Here is a 12,647-nt window from a genome sequence, read left to right on the forward strand (position 1 = left end):
GAGATCCAAAAAGCTTGGAAGAAGGTTCCCACAGAATCTTTGATTTTGGTGCAGATGTGGACAACAGACCCAGAGTGTTACAAGCAGACCTTCAAGGTATGCAAAATGCAAGTGGCATTGTTATATCTCTATATGTATATATCTAAGATGCCTGATACATATGTATATATATATGTATATATATATATATATATATATATATATATATATATATATATATATATGATTCTACTTTATATCATCAAATTCCCATAATATCAACTCACTTAACAGTGAGATGACAACATCGAAACTTTAAAAGAACAAACTCGGGGAACAGCAAATTTCGCCTCAGGGAAACTAACCACTTGGCCACCACTGACAATAAAAAAAATAAAAAAAAAAAAAATTATGCCCACTCAAGTGGGGGGCTTCTCACCCAAACCCCTACTTAAATATTCCAAATCTGAGATCGCACTACAGTGGAGAAAAGGGCAAAGGTCGTCAGTGGTAGCCAAATGGTTATTTTCCCAAAGACGAAATTCGCCATTCTGGGAGTTTGCTCTTTTGAATCTACAATGCTTTCGTCCCACTGTTAAGAGAGTCGACATTATAGGAAATCAATGATATAAAGCGGAACTATATATATATATATATATATATATATATATATATATATATATATATATATATACATATATATACATGTATATGTATATATACACACACAGACACACACACACACACACACACACATACATATATATATATATATATATATATATATATATATATAAATAGATAGATATAGAGAGTCACAGCAATAAGTGTGAGTCAGACTACAGTCATACAGAAATAGTGGAGGTTGCTTTTGGGGGAGGGGGAATCCAACACTTCACTACATTTTTGTATGAGAACATTTTTAATCTGCACTTGTGCAGGGAATCGTTTTCTTTTTTGCTGTTTTATTTGCAGTGATACTAAGCAGACTTCTTTCCATTCCATTCCTCACATACAGGCACTTCGAACCGTAGACTGCCAGTCCACCTACAAATGGTAAGCACTTATTTAGTTATTGTTACTACTGTATGTACAGTAGAGTCAGGTCTGTATGAGAGTAAAGTTTGTGTTCCTTTAAAATCTGTTAAAGTTTAACGTACCTTTCATATAGAGAAAATATGTGATCAGTTTTATTCTCCCTTTTTCTGTTTGTTGTGTTTATTGCTTGTTATCATAGATAATCCTGAGGGTGACACTGTGGAACTTCCATCACCTAATATCAGAGTATTGATAGCCTCTGATGATGATGGTGGCAATGAAGAGGCACACTTTGGGGTGCAGAGGGTCAGTCTGACACTTAGGCTGTGGCTTCCACATCCCTGCTCATACTTTGGACACAGTCAGTATATCTACACATATCCATGACACAGAGACCTCTGTTATAGAGCAGGTTGAGGGTTGATTAGGCTTGTTTGGTACTCCAGTTGCACAGCCAATTGCTTCTCCTGGTAGCCATCTTGAGGGCATGGTGCCACACAGAAGGTTTGGCAGAGTTGCTCAGAAGAAGCCTGCTGTCCACTCTCCTTCTGATGCTGGTATGTCTTTAGCCGCCAACAGACATATGTTTAGGGCCATAGTGTAGGCAAAGGCATGTTCCACCAGAGCCCCGAAAGAGATAGTGCAATTACTAAACATTGTGCATTTTACCATGAGTGGCTTCCTGAACTGTGTGGGCAACTGCTTAAACAGAATGAATAACAGACTGAACTGGGCAGTTTCTGTGATGGAAGATCTGTTGGGGAGGATGGGCATCCATGTGGTTGGAGAGCTGCTATATCTTCTGGTGTTAGCAGATGTGGCCATGCAAGATTCTGCTCCCATTATGACACTATATCCACTGTTCCATCAGTGACTTTGTTGTCAACACCCAGACATAGGTTCATAGGTTCATAGGTTTATACTAGGCTTTCTGCCCTAAGGCATTTATAAGCCTAGCCCAATGTTTTGTGGCTTACGCCACCCCTTATATGAAAAAATACTGTGCCCATTAGTTTGTTGTGCCTCTGCCCAGCAGTGACACAGAGATGATTCCCAGGGTAAACCTACGATCTCCCATCCACAGGTCAAGATTTCTCTTGAACAGAGCCAGCGAGGTGCTCTGCCTCATATGGACCGGGATTTTATTCCACAGCATAGGGAGTCTCTGAGTGATAAATCTATCCCTCCAGCACGTCCTATTTATATCCGTGCTAAGGTTTAAGTCGCTTGCTCTAGTGGTTTTGGTGGATTTGGATTTTTTGAGGTGGAGCATGTCCATTAATTCCGGGTTGGACATGGCCTTGTATGTCAGGCACATGTCACCTCTGAGCAGACGGTATGCGACTGAATAGAGCTGGAGTTTCTTCAATCTGGCAGCATATGACAGATTTTGGAGTCCCTTTATCCTTTTGGTGAGGAACTTTTTTCTGTGCTTAGTGGATTGCCACCTATATGGTAGCTTGGGGTTACCTTGTTTTTCCCGAAGGGTATGACTATACATTTTTTGGCGTTTAACTTCAGGCCATGGCTCTGGCACCAGCTATCTGTTTCCGTGAGTCCCTTCTGAAGGATATCCGTGTCCGATGCACTTTCCACTATGGCGCCCAGTTTGCAGTCGTCTGCAAACTTTGTCAGCCAAAGTCCTCCCATGTTGGCCTGTACTTCTGAGAAGTAGATGCCGAACAATAGGGGGCCAAGGACCGAGCCCTGTGGGACACCACTTGTGACCAGCTTGGAGTCTGACATAGCGCCAGCAACTCTAACCCTGTGGGTTCTGTCCTTAAGCCAGTTTGCAACCCATCTTGTGACATATGGGTTTACATTTAAGCTGGTAAGTTTTTCTACAATACCCGAGTGGGGTATTGTGTCAAAAGCCTTTGCAAGGTCAAGGTAGGCTGTATGGACTGCCTTTCCCTCATTGATGGCCTTGGTGACTGTTTCGAAGAAGTCAACCAAGTTCAAAAGGCATGATCTGCCCTTGATGAAGCCGAACTGGGTCAGGTCCAATGTCTGCAAGTCCCCTATATCTTTGTTTATGAGCTCCATTATGATCCTCTCCATAGCTTTGCAGACTAGACTTGTTAAGCTTATGGGGCGGTAATTACCAGGGTCAGTAGAGGCACCGCCTTTGTGGAGTGGGACCACAGCTGCCGTACGCCACTCCTTGGGCACGTATCCTGTGGTAAGGCTGAGATTAAACAGCTGCCTTATGTGCGGGTTTAATTCCTCATTTAGCTTGTGTAGCACACAGCCGGGGACACCATCCGGTCCCATTGATGCTGTGTTTTTAGCTTTAGAGAGAGCAGCTTTCACCTGCGCATTTGAGATGTCTGGGAGGCTACACTTCGCTGGGATAGTTATCTCTCCTTTAGGGGGGGAGAGGGGGGTGAAGTTTGCACTGAACCTGTCTGCCAGTATGTTGGCAATGTCTGTGGGTTCAGTGATTTTTGTATCATTTTGGACTAATTCTGAGCATATCTGGGAGTTTCCACCCAGGTTCCTAACATAGCTGAAAAAGGCCTTATGATTGTCCTTTGAATCCATGGCAATTTTTCTCTCAAAATTGGCCTTAGTTGATTTTATGAGTGCTCGTAATTTTTTACTAATAATGATCAGGGGTGACTTCCCTTTTATGGATTTTGTTCTATCATGTAATAGCTTTCTCCTCTTATTGTAAAGTTTGTTAATGGCTGGGGTCCACCAAACTGTACGTTTGCCCTTTGTGGAAAGAGTCTTGGTTTTATTTGGGATTGCCTGATCCATGCAGTCCTGGAGGTGTTTATAGAAGGCATTTGTAAGGGCTTCCGCAGCTTGGGTTGTGGTTTCCACTGGCTCAGGGGCCTTGAAGGATACCACACCAGTCTTGAGTAGTGTGAAGTTTGCTTTAGAAGTTCTTCATTGTGGTCTTTTTTGTTTGGGGTGGGGGCGGGATGTGGATTTCCAGTGAGATTAGTTTATGATCAGATCTCACCAATGAGGGATATACTTCCGGTGTGGAGCATTTTGTCCCCATGTTTGTGATAATGAGATCTAGTATATTTTCTCCTCTCGTGGGAACAGTGACTAGCTGTTCCATGGCATTTGAATTTATGAACTTCAGGAACCGTTGGGCTAGAAAGTTAGGGCTTGAGTAATGTTCCCAGTCTATATTCGGGTAGTTGAAGTCACCCAATATGATGGTGTTTGGAGATACATTTATACCCTCCAGTGTCTTCAGGAAGGCTGTGTGGGGTTCCTGAGTTTGAGAGGGTGGCCTGTAGCATGCTACAATTTGTAGAGCAGTTTTGCCTATGGTTAGTTGCACCTGGATGGTTTCGAGCTTGTGCGTTGCCACCAACCTGGAGGTGTGGGTATCCTTTATGAATATGGATACACCCTCCTTTGTGGTGTGGTCTGGGTTTTGGGGCCGGAACACATGATATGAGGTAAAACCTAATAGTGCCGGGGTGCTCTCAGGAGCCTTGAACCAGGTTAGTAGTCCATGGGGTCATGGTCCTGGATGTAGTCATGAGAAAACCTCATCCAGCGGACATTATTCATGTACAGGTTGTACACCAACATTTAGCCAGGGAAGTGGAACTAGCAGTGCAACTCCTGGCAGAGGTGGTCCTTGTGGTCAGGGGTAATGAAGCTGAACTGAGTAATCTACCATGCATGACTCACACCTGTCAGTGTTTGATTGTGTTCATACACACACACACACACACACACACACACACACACACACACACACACACACACACACACACACACACACACAAGTGCGCACACACTATCTAAACAGTATTGTTGAGTACATCTGCTGTTACTGGCCCTGAACACTGTATACACTAATAGATACATTGTTTCTTACTTGCACACACTCACTTCTTTGGTGTCACCCTTGCCCTCCTACCCCCTGCCACCCCTATGCAAATGTTGACAGCTGTGCCCTGCCCTTTGCACATGTCTTTGTGACTTAGGGTTGCATATATTTCTGATACACACAGTGAATAGCGAATGCTTTCTTATTCAAAAGCTTTGATTTATCAATACACATGGTAGAAGGAAGGTTGTTGATTTCTTGTTCATAGTCATTTGTGAAAGATCGCTTCTATAATTGTTGAACCTCATTGTATTTTAGTTAGTAATAGCACTAGAAGCATTAGGTACGGCAGTCTTCCTTCTTGGTATAATTGGGCAAATGACCTGATCCATGTTTTGTAGATGACGGTCAATTGAAATGTTTGCTGCACAGTAGTGTTTGTAATATGTAAGTGAGTATAGCAAAAATCTGTCAGAGAAAATATTCCTGACAAAACCGTACACCTCAGACAAATGCCGTGCTTAGGGACATATACCTATTTCCGTATGACAATAATCAGTTCTAGAACTTTTTTAACAGGTTCCACAGGGAAACAGGAGTAGGACAAACCCAGAGTCATCTAGATCCTTAAGTCTACTTCCATGTTGTGGAAAAATAATAGAGAAGGTAATATTGGATAAGATATTGTCAGAACTGGATACGTTGGGACTTGAAACCATATATCAGCATGCATATGTTGAAAATAGATCTATTACTACCTGTAACATGATGTTCTATAATAATATATTAGTTATGAATAAAACATTGTGCTGTAATGTAATTTATACAGATTTAACTTCAGCATTTGACAGGGTCAGACACAAAATACTGATCAATAAATTAGTACAACTAGGTATTGATGTACTCTTGATAAGATTGATAGCTGCATGGCTTACAAATAGGACATGGCAAGTATCATACAGCAACTGGACAGGTGAAGTCTTTGGTTACAGTCAAGGTGTCCCACAGGGCTCTGTCCTAGGTACATACTTGTTTAGATTGTATCTTTCAGACTTAGCTCTTTCATCTGAGGTGTTCTACATTTTATATGCAGACAACCTGAAATTGGGTAACCTGGTTACATGTGTTACAGATAAAGCATGTCTGCAACATAACTTGACTAAATTGACCATTTGAGCACAGGAGAACAATATGCTGATAAATACATCAAAAACTAAGCATATGAGATTTGGGAGACATAAATTGAAAGGTAAATATTTAATACAGCACACATTGATTGAAACTGTAGACTCATTTAAGGACCTGGGTATATGGGTAGATTCAGCTGTGAGTTTTTCTAATCATGTCAACCATTTGGTTAATGATAGTTATAGAACTATAGGTTGTATAAAAATATTTATAAAGTCTAGGAAATCAAAAATGATGACGTCCTTGTTTGTTAGTTACATTAGACCCAAACTTGAGTATGGAATAACAATATGGAAACCCTATAAGAAAACAAGCATGAGTAAACTGGAAAGAGTACACTAGAAATATACCAAGAGCATCCATGGATGTGAAAATTTAAGTTATTATGAAAGACTAAAATATCTGAACTTGTACAGTGCCTCTTACAGATATCTGAGATTAGATCTTATTCAGGTATATAGGGCATTTAGAGACAATTACCTCTGGGAATGTTTGAGGTTATCAAAAAGTACCTGAGAATCATCAGACAACCTATGTAGAAGATTCTATAGGAATGAGAAGTGCACTAACTGGCTCTGTGACAGAGCAACTGATGCATGGAACAGACACCAAATTACATTAAAGTACCTGAGAATCATCAGACAACCTATGTAGAAGGTTCTATAGGAATGAGAAGTGCACTAACTGGTTCTGTGACAGAGTAACTGATGCATGGAACAAACACCAAATTACATTAAAGTACTAGAGAATCATCAGACAACCTATGTAGAAGATTCTATAGGAATGAGAAGTGTACTAATTGGGTCTCTGAGAGAGCAGCTGATGCATGGAACAGACTAACAAATTACATTAAAGCAAGTAGTAGTTTAGATACTTTTAAGAACAGCCTGGACACTTATTATGGGAACAAGTGTTTTGGTATATTGGCAAGCTAGAAGGGCATTAATGCCCGTGCTTGAAATATTTGTATGTATGTATGTATGTATATGTACCTTGTCATTAGTGCAGGTACAAATTGTGTCCTTGGAGTAATGCCTGTCTGATTCTATCAGGACACAGCCATTACATGCTTAACTAAAGGTTGTGTTGCTTGAAATGCATTGCTTTCCCTATTTGTATGTGGGTGGGATCTTCAGGTTTGAGCTAGATGGTCAGTATATGTACTATACTTGCCTTTTAGCCAGAGCCAGGGCATGGCTCCCTATTGAAATGTTGGCACTGAAATGCTGTGTACTGAAAAGCTGAAAAAAAAACACAGAAAACATAGTAGAAGAGCAAACCTCTAAAATCTTTCTTCTCCTTAAAACTTATTTTTGCAGGTGGGGGGCAAGACCTCTTGCACCCCCTCACCCCCTGAACTTATATATACCAACTCCAAAATCATAATACCTCATAGAAAAGGGAATAGTCTGAGAAACAACATCTCTAACTTGGCATATTCAAGTCTGATCTTTCTGCCATTCAGTCTCAGGGCTTCAGGACTTGCTCTTGTGAGTCCTGACATTTCAAATGGTTACCAGCAGTATATTGTACACACGTCCGTCTGCCAGCACCATCTTCAGCTGGTGTTTCTCCCTCAAACTCTTCATCTGTACTTGCTTCTGTTGTTGTTGGCCTTGCCTGTGATCCTTGAAGCTGTGGTCCAGCCCCTTGCTGACTTTACTGAACCTGTTTCCTGAGTATTATATTGTATAATGTTGCACAGATGAAGTATTTTGGTAAAAGTGCCTGGGTCATACTACAGTGTACATCCTGATATGTCTAAACAATGGAACCTCGATTTCAGCAATCCAAACACACAGTCTACAATATTCCTGGTCTGAGCATAGGCCTCATTGTATCCTTATTCAGTGGGGTTATATGGGTTTCTCATGGATGTCATGAATCAGGTCCCCAGTGCATAAGCTACATTCTCCACTAGATGCCTTTGAGGAATGTCACATCTACCAAACCTGGTGTTCAGCTCATAAGTGTGTCATACGTGTGAGTCATGAAAACTGCCTGGGTTACCTGCACAGACATTGTAGATGGTCCCTTGGGCATTACAGACAAACTGACAGTTTATAGAGTGGGGCTTTTATTTCTATGTGTGTGCAATCTATGGCCCCCAACACTTCAGGGGAAGTATGCTACTGCATAAGGGTCCTGTATGGTTCTTGCTCTCTCCTAGGGGTTCATAGTAAATAAATATGCTCCCTTGCATGTTGTAGCATTGCATTTAAAAACTGATGTAATATTCTAGAGACCAATGCCTGTAACACCCCTAATATATCTCCTGTAGGTCTCTGGAAAGTAAAAGATAATAAATCCATGGTGAGAGCGAAGTACCAGCCTGGAAACTGAAGATTGTAGTCTATAAAATGTATTATTATGTTGTTGAACACCACACCACACCAAAATGTATCAAGTGCTTTCACTCAGCTGTTGCTGAGCTTTATCAAGATAAAACAAATAAAAACTCAAACTTCATTTATATATGCAATGCATAAATCATGTGATCAATTAAATTAATTAATTAAATCAGTGTATTAGAATAAGTGCTTAAAGTTGTACCAACCTAATATTGCACTTCATCATTAAACAAGCCTAATAAATTAATTAAGAATATGTACATAGTATTTTGTTTAAATATTAGTTAAATAAAAACCTTAAAATGAATACTTAAACATCATAAATGTGCATATCCTAAAAAATGCACCACATAAAAAATATTGTTAATAAATATTTACATTACAATTCTAAACCATGAATTCATAAATTACAAGCAAAATATAACAAATCACAAACAACTTTAAAATAATAATTAATAATTAAATACTTATAATTTGGCCCTTCTTAATTTTAAAACACTACTCAAATTCACACTGTCATTCAACCCGGGCCATTTTCCAGCATTTAATTTTAGCTGCCATAACAATTCCTTAAATTCTAATTTGGATTCCCAGTCACCACCCCTATTGTCAGGGATAATTTGCTCCAAAACAAAAAAACTTAATTTCCATATTGGGGTAAACCAATAAGTGTTTATAGAAAGCATTGGATTCTTTTTTCTTAGAGACATCATAAAAATGTTCATAGATTCTACGTCTAAGTGTCCTTTCCGTTTTTCCTATGTAGAAACTGTGACATTTTATACACAAACCCAAATAAACCACATACTTTGCATTGCAGTTGAAATAGCCTTTAGTTTGACATAAATATTTTCTTGATGGGATGTATACAGTGTCAGTATTAATGATAGCTTTACATTGCTTACACATCCCACACTTGTAGGTTTCCTTCCTTAACCCATCAAAGGGTGTATTTGTGATCTGTTTTCTTTCAAATATTTCTTTCATATTGGTGTCTCTACGCCTAACAAATTTAGGGTGATGCAGAATTACCCCTCTTAGTTCTTCATTTAGTATAAGAACCGGCCAATATTTTAATATTACTTCCTCTATTGAACTTGAATTATTGGAATATGTAAGAATATAATCAGTCTGGTCGGTGTTGTGAATATCAGCATCCACCTTTCTTGCATCTATATCCGTCATTCCTAATAAAGGAGGGTATTTTTCATTCCTACATGTAGTTACCTCCAAGGCCAAACCATTAATCAATGAAATAGGATAGCCTCTTTCAATAAATCTCTCTTTCAAAAAAGTAACCTCTTCTAGAAAATAATCCATAGTACTGGACATTCTAGATGCACGTATAAATTGCCCTTTAACAATTCCTTTTTTCTGATAAAAAGGATGACTGCTTTCAAAATGCAGAAAGGAATTTGAGTATGTGGGCTTTCTATAAATTTTGGAGGCAAAAGTGTTGTCACCCACATCTTTAATAAGGGTTATGTCTAAATAATTCAAAGTATTTTCACTAACTGTGTGTGGGAAGGTTAGAAAAGATGTGGTTGTATTAATGTAATGAATAAAATCATTAAAAACATTTAATGTCCCACACCACAAAAGACAAATATCATCCAAATACCTAACATAGTGCTTAATATATTTTGCCCAATCTGTGTTAAAAATAAAAGTTTGCTCCCATTTGTGTAATACAATGTTGGCATACAAGGAAGCACAGGAGGCACCCATTGCTACCCCTGTTTTTTGCCTGTATATTTCTCCATTAAAACAAATAAAATTATTCATTAAGACCATCTCCATAAATTCAATACCCACAATATCCATAACTACCCTCTTAAATGGCTCCTCAGTCACAGGCAAAGGCATCAAAGGAGCTCTCACCTTGTCTTCTGCCTTGCCTACCTTATGGCACTGCTCACAAGTCCTGAAGTACCCTGTTACATCTCTGGAAATCCCAGACCAATAGAAGTTCTGCATAATATGCTTCTTTGTATGTTTTTTGCCCATATGACCTGCAAAGGGAATATCATGGGCTATGGCTAGAAGTTCCAGACGGTAAGCTCTAGGCACTACCAACTGCTGTACTCTCTCACCTTCTAGCCCTCCCTCAGGGGTCCTCTCTCTGTACAGTAACCCTTTGTTCCAGTATACAGATTCCCCTGTCCCTTGAGAATCAGGTGCCTCCATAGCTACCTGCCTCAGGCCTTGCAATGTAGGGTCTGAGAGCTGAGCCTGTCTCAAGTCTCTCCTTGTAACCCTTCCCAGCTCCCCTTCCACAAGAAGTCTGGCATCCTCTGATAGTGGTGCCTCACTGTCAGCCTGGGTACTAATACTCACATCTACCTTTGCAGTTACCCTGTCCAAGGGAACATCAGTACCCACAAGCAGCTGTGGCTCACATTCAGTCTCACTGCTACAGCATAGCTCACTCCCTGAAGTAACCACCTCAGCAGTCCTGGCTGCAAGTATGTAGTCTGTCTGGGTCTCCCCCAGGCTACCAGACCCACATACTTGTCTCCTAGCCTCACTGCATGTAACTGCATAAGTACATAGTACTGCCTCATCCAAATCCTTCCCTCTCAGGACATCTGCAGGATGGTAGTTCCATACCCCTGTTGTGTCTAGACAACCTACTGTTGGCATTTTGTCTTTACCATTTACTGGCTTCCTCACCTTTGGTTCCTCACCTTGCCTCCATGGACAGATGTCACATGGCCCCACTGGTTGCATTCAAAACATTTAACCCTAGCTCCTGGACATGTACCTGGACTAGTGGCTTCCTCTGCTACTGGCGGATTCTGTTGTTGTAGTCTGTGCTGCCTACCCTGGGTTACTTTAGTCCCATGAGCAGTACTGGGGGTCCCTTTCCTGTGCAGGGCTGCACTGGTTGCTAGGTATAGGTTTCCCTTCTTCCCCAACTCCTCTGAGTAGCATATTGTTTATCAGCTAACCAGATCCTCATGTCTTCAGGCAAAGTGCTAAGGGCTTGTTCCATTACCAAAAGGTCTGCCAGCCCTTCAAAAGTGGTGACCTGACATCCACTCACCCAGCTATGAAAATAAGTGTTCAGTTCAACAACATATTCACATACATTTTCTTCTGCCTTGCATCTATGCTCATGAAACTTTTTCCTATATATTTCAGGTGTTATCTTAAAACATTCTAATAAATGTCTTTTTACAGCAGTATAATCAAAACAGTCAGTGTCATTTATTTTTGCTAAAGAAGTTACAACTTTACCATGGAGTAAGGTGGTCAGGAACCATACCCAGAGCCCTTGGTCAACTTCATACTGTTTACATACCCACTCAAACATATGAATGAAGCTATCAAAATTATCCCCCTCTTTAAACTGTGGAAGAAATTTACTGACCTTTTGTGCTTCTGGGGTCCGGCTACTCCCCTCCCCATTACCTCCATGACTCTGGCAAAGAGTCAGCATTTCTCTCTCATGCTTTCTCTGCCATTCCTGTTCTTCAACTTCTAGGCTCCTCATTTTCTCGGCTGCCTCTAGTTCCATATGCCTGGCCACCAACTCAAGTCTCTTTAGCTCCAGCTGGATTTTTAAATCCACTGCTTAAAGGTTGAGCTGTCCATTTTCCGAGGATATTGTATCTCCACTGCTAGTCTGACTGTCTTCCAGGCTGCTGTTTTCTGATGCAGCTGTAACCAAGGCTGCAATCAGGTCTGCTTTAGTCATGTTTCCATGTACCAGTCCCCTAGCCTGGCACATCTCCGCCAGCTGGCTCCTTGTCAGCTTTCCATACTCTTGTGCTGACATACTGCCTGCTCACCCTGACTAACACTAAGCTAACAAAAGAAATAAAGCAATTGTGATATGAACTCTGAGTATACACTGCGTGGCTGTTTTAGAGTACAAAACACTTTTAGAGATCACTGTACATAAGCTACAGGAATTCACTCTACCCACACTACTACAAGCCAATTAGTATGTGAAGTAGATCCCACCACTGCCACCTCTTGTGACAACCGTGCCCTGGCCCAGCAATCAAGGAGCCTCCATCCTCACCACTAACACCAGGGAGGTCGTCTCCTAGAAGAAGAAAGGATAACTAATACACACAGTAAAGGACAATTTCCCTTAAATGCACACAGAGATCACAGTCAGTCTGGGGCTAGTTGCTCTTTTGCTCACCAGGTCCCCAATAAGACTCCCCACTGGCACAGCTATAGGGTCCAGGTCTCAGCCTTACTGGGCAAGCTAAAACCTCCAGTACCCTCTCTGTCCAACCAATACTTCGTGTCCCTGCCCAAGTAGCTGACAC

The sequence above is a fragment of the Protopterus annectens genome, chromosome 14.part0 (assembly GCF_019279795.1).
Source record: "Protopterus annectens isolate FY-2018-M chromosome 14.part0, PAN1.0, whole genome shotgun sequence".
Lineage (NCBI taxonomy): Eukaryota > Metazoa > Chordata > Ceratodontiformes > Protopteridae > Protopterus > Protopterus annectens.